This window comes from Dipodomys merriami, unplaced genomic scaffold, assembly GCF_024711535.1.
Source record: "Dipodomys merriami isolate MVZ:Mamm:240054 unplaced genomic scaffold, mDipMer1.0.p SCAF_1, whole genome shotgun sequence".
NCBI classification, from domain to species: domain Eukaryota; kingdom Metazoa; phylum Chordata; class Mammalia; order Rodentia; family Heteromyidae; genus Dipodomys; species Dipodomys merriami.
Window position 1 is genome coordinate 107,533,773 of NW_027202270.1, and position 12,897 is coordinate 107,546,669.

A 12,897-nucleotide genomic window follows, 5' to 3' on the forward strand; every position below is an offset into this window, starting at 1 on the left:
TCGCCTAACATCAACTTATCTGACCTTTTCTGCTTGTCTCAGACATATATTAGTTATTGCAAATAAGGGAAACCCTGGGACCTATGGTGATTACATTTCTTGTCTAACTTGTTGCCCCTTTCCTCATTTTCCCCTATGTTCCCTCCCCTGCAAACCCTTCCCCCAAGTTGTACAGATCATTTTCAACATATTGTCATGTGTATACCATTGTTGTATTGGTTCTGCAAGTCTGTCCATGTTCTTTGTTGGTCTCAGGCCCTGAAATATTCACAAAAACTTTCAATTAAAAGCATTTGAAATTCAGCTGATTAGGAGGTTGGTTTAGACAATCCTTTATAGCATCATAATTTATTTTTAGTGGAGAAAGTAAAAATTTCTGTTTAATTTATACTTGTTTTCTTTTGATTATTTGTTGTACTAATTTTTCAGATCTTCTACAACTAAACTACACAATTGTATGAAAATTACACATGGTTCAGTGTTATTACATTCTTAGACACAATAGTATGAATTGCTTCCAATGAAGATAACTGGTGGATGTTCAAGGGTTTAAGTCATTGCATGATATAAAGGCATAATAGCAGTTAACTTTAAAACTGCTAAAAGAACTATGGTTCTCATGAGTAGAAACATTCAATTATTTCAAATGATTCTTATGAAGAGAATGCAACAAAATTATAATTGAAACCAAAATTAATCTATGCATTTTTCAATAGTACTATTAAAATACAGTTGATTATATATTATTTATTTATTTTTTGGGCCCGGTCGTGGGGTCTGAACTCTGGGCCTGGGCGCTGTCCCTCAGCTCTTCAGCTCAAGGCTAGTGCTCTTCCACTTGAGCCACTGCACCACTTTCCAGCTTTTTTTCTTTTTGCGTATATGGTTCTGAGGAATCGAACCCAGGGCCTCATGCATGCAATGCAAGTGCTCTACCACTGAGCCACCTTTCCAGCCCCATGGATGATTTTAATTCTAAGTAACTATCATACACTTTTAAATATCTGGTAAATTTGAAACTTCAACATAGGAAAATTATCAGTCATCATTGTGGTCAACAAAAAGTTCTAAACAAGAACATTTTGGGTTATATATTTTTCATTTTTACCTTTTATTATTTTAAAGGTGATGAGCAGGGGGTTATATTTATATAGGTAGGGCAAAAAGTGCATTTGTTTTTAATCATTGTTACCCCATCCTTTGTTTGTGGTCATTTGGGTAAATTCCCAGAAGTGGGATTGTTGGGTCATAGGGAAACTATGTGTAGATTTTTGAGAAACCTCCACACTATATGTACATGTCTCAAGTAAATATAGATGTTTCATAATTTCAACAAGTGATTACTTTTCTCTCTCTCATATAATTGAATAAACCATGTTTAATGGGAGATGTACATTTAAAAACTCCATTTTACTAAACATAAGCACTATTAGTACATAAGCACTATTATATGATGACATGAATGTGTCTATAACGTCATAATATATCTGTTCTGTAGTTTAATTAAATCCCAGTTTAGTCAACAAGAACTCATTGTAAAATTTTGTGAGAAAATTAATTGAAGTCAGTGGGCCATGTCTGTAATCCCACACCAGAGGCTGAGATATGAGGATCACAGTTCCAAGCTACCTCGGCGAGGAAAGTTCATTTGACTTTGACCTCCACCTAACCATCAGAAAAGCAGAAGTGAGCTGTGGCAGAGTGCTACTTTGCGAATGCAAAAACTAAGAAATAGCAGCAAGGCACAGACAAACACAAAAGCACTCACGTGTGTGCGCACACACAGAGAAAAAACAGAGATAGATAGAAAGAGAGAGAGAGAGAGAGAGAGAGAGAGAGAGAGAGAGAGAGAGAGAGAGAGAGAGAGAGAGAGAGAGAGAGAGAGAGAGAGAGAGAGAGAGAGAGAGAGAGAATAGTGGAAATACCCTGAAGAAGAAAGAGTGACTTTTAATCTTTGTCCTCCAAGATACAAATGTAATGTTCTGGAAAATAGAAATAAGCAAAAATAGAGAAAATACAACTCTGTATTCTTTTTTTTTTTTTTTTTTAAAGAGAATGCTACTGCACTGTTTGTGGGAGTGTAAACTTGTTCAACCACTCTGGAAAGTATTATGGAGGTTCCTCAAAAGACTAAAGATAGAGCTCTCCTATGACCCAGCAATCCCACTTCTGGGCATTTACCCAAATGACCACAAAAAAAGCCATACTAAAGCTACTAGCACAACTATGTTTATTGCAGCATTATTCACCATAGCTAAGATATGGAACCAACCCAAATGCCCCTCAGTAGATGAATGGATCAATAAAACATGATACACACACACACACACACACACACACACACACACACACACACACACAATAAAAATAACACTGCACCATTTGGAAAGAAATGGAAAGACTTGGAAAAAATCATATTAAGTGAAGTAATCCAGACCCAAAGAAACATAGGTCTCATGGTTTCACTTATTTGCAATAATTTGTATACATCTAGGATAATCTTAGCAGATGAACAGAATGGCTCAATAGCTATATACATACTGTCATATAAGATGGTGCTAAGTGAAATGAACTCTAAGACATGGACACAAGAGGTTTTTCTTTGTTTTTGTTGTTTTTAATGTACTATGTGATTTCTTGCTTATTTTTGTGTTCTTCCCCCAGTGTTTTATCCTCTGCTGTCACTGTATTTGATTTTGGTACCCTGGTATTGTATATATGTTTATCTGAATTATGGAAGAGAAAGTGATCAACAAAATGGTAAGACAAATACCGGATGGTGTGCAGAAACCAATGCAACAGCGATATTCACAAGACAATACATTGGAAGTGATCTGTACAACTTGGGGGGGATTGAGTGAGCAGGAGTAGAAAAATGAATGAGGGGGTAACAAGTTTGACAAGAAATATACTTATTACTTTACTTAGGTAACTGTAGCTCCTCTGTACATCACCTTGACAATAAAAAACTGTTTCTCAAGGGAAAATAGAAAAAAATAATGTATTTGGAAATTTAAAATAGTACGTAAAGAAATACCATGTCTATAACTTTCCCCACTCATTGATAGGCAATGTTTGAAGATTCAAATTTAGGGGCCTATTACATGCCTGCATCATGCCCACAAATGATAGAGTATAAAATATAGTCATATGTGAGTTGATTGATTACTATGAACACTGATCTTAGTCTAAACACCATTCTAAGAATGCCCAATATGAAACTTTTCTTATAATTTCCTTTTATTACATAGCACAGATGGAGTTTCCCATAGCTATCGAAATGAAGATACATCCCACATGTTCATCTTAGAGCGAGCATGTCTATGTAAAAGAAAATAATGATCATTTTTGTTGTTTTTTTAGTACTGAGATTTGAACTTAAGACTTAGTACTTACTACATCCTTTCCAGTGTGAAATGTTATATTCATTTTTTTTTGGTAGGATGTAGGGCCTAAACTCTGGGCCTGGGCACTGTTCCTCAGCTCTTCAGCTCAAAGCTAGCGCTCTACCACTTGAGCCACAGTGCCAATTCTGGCTTTTTCTGCTTATGTGGTGCTGAGGAATCGAACCCAGGGCCTCAGGCATGCAAGGCAAGTGCTCTGCCACTAAGCCAAATGTCCCAGCTATTATAATTTATTATGTCATATATTTTATTCATTCTGCATTAAAATGTTTTCTTATTTTGGAAGTGCAGGAATAAAATGTAATGAAATTAGGAAATGTTGCCAACTTTCCACAATAATAAGAAACGCCAGACATGGTATAGGTTATGATTTGGAGTCAGTTAAAGTGAGCACAAAAAATTCCACTTCCAGTGGGAAGTCAGAGCCATCATGCGACACAGTTTTTAAATGACAGTTTATCACATCATTAAAGATAAATCATATGAATCTCTCACTTACATAGTCCTTCTAAATAAAAAAGATTTCAATTTCACAAAGCATGCCCAGGCATTGTCCATTAAAGCTCATGCTGAATGAAATATCCCATGCTAAAAAGGCAGATATGGAAATGTTTTGCTCTTGAGACTTTTGGCCTAAAATAAAAAAACAAGAATATAACATGATTGTAAAAGGAGAAACTGTTTGTGTTTAGAACCTGTCCATATGTAGGAGAGGGTGATGAAAGTGAAACAACACTAAAAAATAATGTTAGTATGAAAATAGCCTAATGATATACATTAATAATTGTAAAGCAGACACCCTGAAAACATTACAGGACAGAATAGGAGAAACCCTAGGTCTCCTTGACACAGGCTGTAATTTTATAATAGAGACCAGAAGCACAAAAAAATCAAAGAAAAGTTGGACAAATGGGATTGCATGAAGTTGCAGAGCTTCTGCATGGCAAAGGACATAGCTAGCAAGATCAATAGAAAGCCATGGATTGGGAGAAGATCTTCACTAGCTATACAATGGCCAAGGGTCTCATATCTAAAATATACTTAGAACTCAAAAACCTAAATCTGCCTACAACAAATCCTCAGACAACTGCCCAATAAATAAGTGGGCTAAACACTTAAAGAGAAACTTCTCTGAAGAGGAAATAAGAATGGCCAATAGACACATGAAGAAATAAATGCTCAACCTCTCTAGCCATAAAAGAAAGGCAAATCAAAACAACATTGAGATACCATCTCATCCCAGTTAGAATGGCTATAATTAAGAACTCTGATAACAACAGATGCTGGAGGGGATGTGGACAGAAGAGAATCTTACTGCATTGTTGATGGGAGTGTAAACTTGTTCAACCACTTTGGAAAGTAGAAGGGAGGTTCCTCAAAAGACTCCACATAGAGCTCCCCTATGACCCAGCAATCACACTTTTGTGCTTTTACCTATTTGATCACAAACAAGACCATACTAAAGCTACCAGCACAACTATGTTTATTGCAGCATTATTTACCTTAGCTAAGATATGAAACCAACCCTAATGCCCCTCAGTAGATAAATGGATCAAGAAAATGTGATATATATATATATCTATATATGATATATATAGATATATATATCATATATAGATATATATATATGAAATCACCTTACTCATGTAATTGTGACTCCTCTGTATGGTATTTTCACAATAAAAAACTTATTAAAAAAAGAAAATGTAGTAGAGAGGATGACTTTTATCAAAGAGCATTATATACATGTATATCAACGTCACAATCAAACCACTTTGGAAATCCATTTACATGATTGTTTTTAAGATTATAGAGTAAAAACATAAAAAAGAAAAAGAACAAATCAATTTATTCACCTTTTCAGAAGTATATAATACAAGTCCCAGTAGTGCATAAAGCATATAGGTGGCTCACATCTATAATCTTAGCTACTCAGGAGGCTGAGATCTGAGGATTATGGTTCAAAGCCAGCCTTGCCAGGAAAGTCCATGAGACTCTTATCTCCAATAAACCACTAAACAACTGGAAGTGGTGCTGTGGCTCAAGCAATAGAACGCTTGCCTTGAGATGAAGAGTGCAGGGACAGCGCTGAGGCCCAGAGTTCAAGCCTAATGACTGACCAAAAAAAAAAAAAAGTTTAACAAAAGTAAACAAACTTTGAAAGTAGCAAAACATTCTATCAAAACAGAAAATACAATGGCATCTACAATAAAATTGCAAAGCTAATGACAAAATTACTGTGCATATATGGTAGGACAGTATATTAAAATCTAGCTGGGTGCTGATGGCCCAGGCCTATAATCCTAGCTACTCAGAAGGCTGAGATCTGAGTGCTGCATTTCAAAGCCAGCCCTGGCAGAAAATTCTGAGACTCATGTAGAGCTAACCACTGCAAAAGCTGGAAGTGAATCAGTGGCTCAAGTTGTAGAGCACTAGTCTTGAACAAAAAACTCAGGGACAATATTCAGGCCTTAACTTCAAGCCCAGGACTATCACATATACAAAAAAAAAATCAATCCTTGCCTCACAAACATTTGCCCCACCCACCTTCATATATATAGAAGCACAAAAACTCCCCACAAAAATCAACTATGTATTAGAATGTATGTCCTAAATGTATATAATAAAAGATAATATAAAGTTCAATTATTGTTGTTATTATTATGGAAATAAAGCAAAACCATATTTTCCTCCCCCTTTTCTCTTATTTATTTTATTTGGCAGTAATGAAGTTTAAACTCAGACCTTAGGTTTGTTAGCCAGGCTTTATACTGCTGGAGCTTTGTCCCCATCCTTCCTTATTAGCTTTTCATTAGGGTCAATATATTCCTTCCCTATGATACAACAGCTATATCTATATAGATATATATAAATATAAATTTATTTAGGATAATCAAAAAGTATATTAAAAGAAAGCTATGCACAAGGATATTACATCAATTTGCAGTAAGTTCCAATAATAGAGCCATCAGCAATAAAATATAATAAACAAATATTATATACCATCAAAGAGAAATCTCATAAGAAGTCATATTGTCTCATTTTGTTAAGAAAGCACTTTGAAAATGAGCACTAAAATTAGCAGGTTGATTAGAAGCAAAGGTAAAAGTAATGTACTAGGTTAGAAAATATGATCTGAAAGGATATCTGCTCAAAGTATTATTCAATTTTGTAGACCAATGTGAAGACTGGTTCTCAGAAAGGAGTAAAAAAAATGTTGGGAAAGTGGAGTTGTGGCTCAAAGTGGTAGAGCACTAGCCTTGAGTGAAATAAAACACAGGGACAGAGCCCAGGCCTTGAGTACAAACCCCATGACTGACAAAAAAAAAAAAGAGAAAATATGTTGGTATCATGATTGTAAGCCTTAAATTCATCAAACTTTTTGAATTATCACCTGACAGTTTTCCATATTATTTTGTCCCCTGTAAAAGATCTGCCTCTATTTCTCAGATAAAGTTTTTATTTTTAATAATATTTAAGTAGTTGTACCAAGGAGTTCAGCTCAACACTGTGAATTGATCCAGTATATCTGAATGATACACTGAATGATACTCTTCTCTCAAAAATAATTAACATCTTTTATAAAGGAATGTTTTGCATTGATGTCTACAAAAGAAGCAGTTATTAACAACATTTAACATTTTAACTATTTATTAGATCAAGGATATCATGTACATTTTGTATGTGTAAGGCATGAGAAATTTATGATAATATTTGTTACCCTTAAGTTACACATCAATCTATGTCATCTGATAGTTCTAACTATGAATTCTATTTCCTGAGAAACCAAGAATAGAAGAAATCATTCAATTGTTTTTGTATTCAAAATGTGAGACCAATGTGAATAAACACAGTTTACTTTTAAAGCAAATGGAGACACAAGAACTATTTCTAAAATACTTTAGGTCATAGAGCCTATTCTATTCCCCTTATAATTATTACAAAGAATTCTGTCACTAAAGAAAGGAAAATAAATAATTGATGACTTATATGTCTATATTTTATTGCCAAAATTAGGGAGTGTTAGATGCAAATGCAATTTGCTACACAATGCAGTTTCTTTTATGTTTCTAAATACTCAATATTTGCCCTACATGATAAAGCTCTTCTTTTATATTCACACAAAATCATTTTAGTTGATTAATTTGGTCTTTGTTAATGAGTAACTAAGCATTTTATCTCTACATTGCCTGAAAGCAGTAATAAATACCTTTGTCATTTTGTGTTAACTTGGCATCTGGTAAACAAATTTGCCTGTGGAAATTTTGTAAATCACACTTATATTTCATTGATCACAGCTTTTAGTTATTGATAAGGTAAATCAAGCTGCATGAGTGACAGATGACCTGTCAGAAAACAGTGATTGGGCAAACAATAGTCACATTAATATAAGATGTTCAGAGTTATATGGAACATTTCTTTTTATAATTAAGAAGAAAAACATGGCAGTGAAAATGCCAATTCATTGAGTTTTACATGTGAAGTGTTCCCAAAATGAACTTTTAAAACCAACTATGAGTTGTCAGTAAAAAAATGAAATATTAAACTTCATGATCCTTGAATATACAAACTCAGCATATAAACATATATAAGTGAAAAACAACCCTCATATGTAGTTAGAGATACTATAAAATTTATGAACAATATTCCAAAGTTATAGAAACCTATAAGGTTTTATCATGACAATGTATGAGTACAATATGTGAGTCAGTATGGAATTTTGGACACAGGTTTTTGTATGACCAACTTTATCCAGAGAAAATGCAAATTAAAGTCTACAGATGAAAATGTCTCAAAAATTCCTTTTATTCTTGACTGAACTCCACGTGTCTAGACTAGATTTTAAACATAGAGAATATACAGTAAAAGTATGGTTTAATGCAAGTTCTCTAGGAAAATAATGAGACCTTATAAGGTAATTTAACAACTCTAATAGTTAAACTGTTCAGAAAAGCAAATGTGCCCTGGAAATCTCACTTTATATATTATTTTTACATCATTTTTTGAAAGCTCACTTTAAATAGAGGAAAGGATAATGAATCAGTGACCACAAAATAAAGAAGGCTCTACTACAAAAGTCCCAATAATAGAGAGCAGAAAAGAGGAAAATTATCTTGTTGAATGCAATAAAGAGTTGATGGCAGAATAGGTAATGCAGGCAAATCACTTGTCATTCTTTGATGACATCTCACTGTTAAATCTAGGTTAAGTTTGTGAATGTAAAAAATTAGTGGCCTTAATACTACATGAATTTGTGGTATAGAGCCCTCAAATACTTTTCATTTGGGACTGGTAGGGTGGCTCAGTGGTAGAGTGCCTCTCATGCTTCAGGCCTTGGGTTTGATTCCTCAGCACCACATAAACAGGAAAAGCTGGAAATGGTAAGCTATCCTTGACCTGAAGAGCTGAGGGACAGAGCCCAGGCCCAGAGCTCAAGATCCATGACCGACTAAATAAATAAATAAATACCATTTCATTTGATTTATTTAATAATTGATAATGGAAAGCTTAAAGAAAAATAGAAATCACTTTACTACTTTATAAATTAAAAAATTCTTTCATATTAATTTACATAAATTTCCAGATAATCATATCTTACACAAATGTATCTATATAAATATACATAGATATATTTGGATTATGCAATATACAGTTCATAATGATACCTCATGACTTAAAATTGAGACAATTATAAGTGCATATATTTCACTTACACACATACACACATATAGATATATACATATATATTATATATTTCATTAATTGGTTTTCAGCAACTTTACTTCTAATCAATACTATATTTTGTATTTTATAATACATGGATTGTTTCATTACATCTTATATAACTTTTTGTATTCTCTTCTTAGACATTTCACAATTATTTCTTAATTTGCACAAAATTAACGCTAGAAGAAAACTACAAACTTCCATATGTTTTATTTACCTTTAGTGCTTGTATTATACCATGAGGTTTCCAGTGTAATTTGTATTCTAGTGAGTTGTACAGAGGAGATTATTAACGTCAAAGTCCTTGTTTTTGGCCAAGTATTTGATTGCATATTTTAGTGAGAATGTATTATGTAAATGAAAAATTTCTATATTTAGTCACTGAAAAATTTGCATTCAATTATGTTTAAAAAGTTATATTTTATATTCTGGATACTTAAAGTGAGGAGGGACTATTTTATGCAAAGACAAATTTCAAACTATAAATTTTAATCCTTATATTACTAAAATTTTGAATAGGTAAGTTGTGCATACTTAGTTGCTTATACCAGTATGGGTAGCTGAGTGATCATGACAGTTCTAGGAAGATGTATGTCAATCCCAGAATATTTTAATGGAAAGTGTCATAAATGACTTGACACAGTAACTACCCACAGCTTTCCTTGCGTGTATCAGGAAAATGTAGCACCAGACAGAAGGTGATTACTGGTAACTTTCCTGGCTCTAATTTACCACAGTTGAAGTTCTGAAATAAGATCCAATTGCTCCCTAGTCTTTAATTACCTTTCAATTTTTCTTTGTTGCAGGATTCATTACCGTGAATCCAAGAGGCCTTGTTTTGGCACTTTGACAGAAGGGATTGGATTGTTTAACTAGAACTAATGAACAACTTCCATTGCCTTCACGAGTAAAGTAATACATGTTTATGTTACATTCTAAATTGTACAATAAACTGACAGCAAGAAATACCCTTGGAATAGTGATAATATCATCTACTCTTCTCTCCTAGAATGGTGAGAGAAGCCTGTGGAAATAATGTTTGACTTTCTTACACATGGTAGAATATTCTAAGTGCTTATGAAATCAGTTTGCCTTTCATTTGATAAAATTAAATTTGAGTCACTATTTGCTAAATTATACAGATTTTACATCAGACGGTCACACAGAATACTTGACATTATGGAAGAAAGATAGCCTCTACTGTAAATGGTGTTGGCAAAATTGGTTAATCACCTGTAGAAAACTAAAGCTAGATCCTTATATATCACCCTGCACCAGAATCAACCCCAAATGGATCAAAAGCAGACACCCTGAAAACATTACAGGAAGGAAGAGGAGAAACCCTAGGTCTCCTATGCTAAAATTTTCTTAATAGAGATCCAGAAACACAACAAATCAAAGCAAGGTTGGACAAATGGGATTGCATGAAATTGCAGAGCTTCTATATGACAAAGGACATAGCTAGCAAGATGAATAGAAAGCCCACGGACTGGGAGAAGATCTTTACTAGTCATACAATGAACAAGGGCCTCATATCTAAAATATGCTTGGAACTCAAAAAATTAAATCCTCCAACAACAAATCCTCAAAGAAACAACTGCCCAATAAATAAATGGGCTTAAAGATAAATGGACTTAATAAATAAATGGACTTAAAGAGAAACTTCTCTAAAGAGGAAATAAGAATTGCCAATACCCACATGAAGAAATGCTCAACCTCTCTAGCCTAAAAGAAATGCAAATTAAAACACATTGAGTTACCACCTCACCCCAGTTACAATGGCTATAATCAAGAAATCTAATAACAACAGATGCTGTAATGAATGTGGTCAGAAGGGAACCCTACTGCATTGTTGGTGGGAGTGGACTGCATTCTTGGTGGGAGTGTAAACTTGTTCAACCACTTTGGAAAGTAGTATGGAGGTTCCTCAAAAGACTCCACATAGAGCTCCCCTATGACCCAGCAATCCCACTTTTGGGCATTTACCCAAATGATCACAACAAGACCATACTACAGCTACCAGCACAACTATGTTTATTGCAGCATTATTTGCTTTAGCTAAGATATGGAACCAACCCAGATGCCCCTCAGTAGATGACTGGATCAAGAAAATGTGATACACACACACACACACACACACACACACACACACACACACACACACACACACACACACACACACACACACACACACACACACACACACACACACACACACACACACACACACCCCGGAGCTCTATGCCTCCATAAGAAAGAATGACATCACCCCATTTGTTAGGAAATGGAAAAACTTGGAAAAAATTATATTAAGTGAAGTAAGCCAGGCCCAAAGAACATAGGCCCCATGGTTTCCTTTATTTGCAATAACTAGTATATGTCTGGAACAAGCAGAAAAGATCAAAAGCTATGTGTATAAGACCAGATAAGATGATGTTATGCAAAATGAACCCCAAGGTAGGGACACAAGTGGTGTTTTCTTTCTTGCTATTGTTTCTCATGTATTTATAATGTCCCATGCTTTTTCTTTTTTGTTTTCTTTTAGGTTCCCCCCCCCCCACAGTATAACACCTGTTTTCACTGTATTTGATGCCCTGCATCTTGTATGTACACTTCTCTAATTTGGGGAGGAGAAGGGAAAAAACTAAATGCTTAAATAGAGATACAGTTTGATGCATTGTAACAATGAGATGTACATACAAGACACTGTTGAAAAACGAACTTTATAATTTAGGGGGAGGAGGGAGTGTAGTTTTGGAGGTGGGAGGGAAGGGATAGTAGGGGAAAACAAAGGAGGAAACAAATTCTTGATAGGAAATGTACGCATTACCTTCCTCATGTAACTGTAACCCCTCTGTACAGTATTTTTTACAATAAAAATATATTAAAATAAAAAAGAATACTTGACATTAAAGAAAATGTTGCTATTTCTCATTACTAAAAGTGATTATTTACACTGTACCCCAAACAATGTTTTCTCTCCCTCATTATCAGTGATATATTTCAGACGAATACTCATTCTTGTGTTGGAAGGTATATTTCTTGGTTGATTTTGTGTTTTCTTAGGAATATTACTTATTACTTTTATGTTCATGGTTTCTCTGTCCAAAAAAAAAACCCTCATACTTGGAACTAACATAAAAAATTCTGTTAGTAATGCTAGTCAGATTAAAATTTCAGTCTTTTAGGTATTGAGTAATTTTTATGTCTTTTTGATCACTTGAATGTCAGTATAGCCAAAATAACTATTATTTGTTTATATAATTTATTTATTATTTTGGTCCTGGGGATTTAACCTAGTGCTTTCTGCATGTGCATGTTAGTCAGTTTGCAATTTGAACTTTACTACCAGCCCTTTTAGATTTTTTTAATATCTCTTTTGTTTGAGTATTTATATCTTTTCTTGAATATTTTTATTATCTTTAAGTAGTTGTATAAAGGAATTGTCCTTCAACAAAGCAGCTTATGAAATAATGCATCTTGTTCAATGTTACGCCTTTCATCCTTCTCACCTATCCCTTTAAGACTTAAAGTCTTGAAGAAAACCTTTAGACAGGGTCTGAAACTCAAAATCTTCTTTATCTTCAGCTCTCATATATTATTAAGAAATTTTAAATATGATTCTTAATATATTATTAAGAAATTTTAAATATGATTCTCTATAAAAATTTAATAGTAAATCCATTTTATAAAAGTTTCCTCATGTTTTTTTTTTTATAGTACCAGGGATTGAATCTAAGACCTTTCAAGTTCTAGGCAAGTGTTT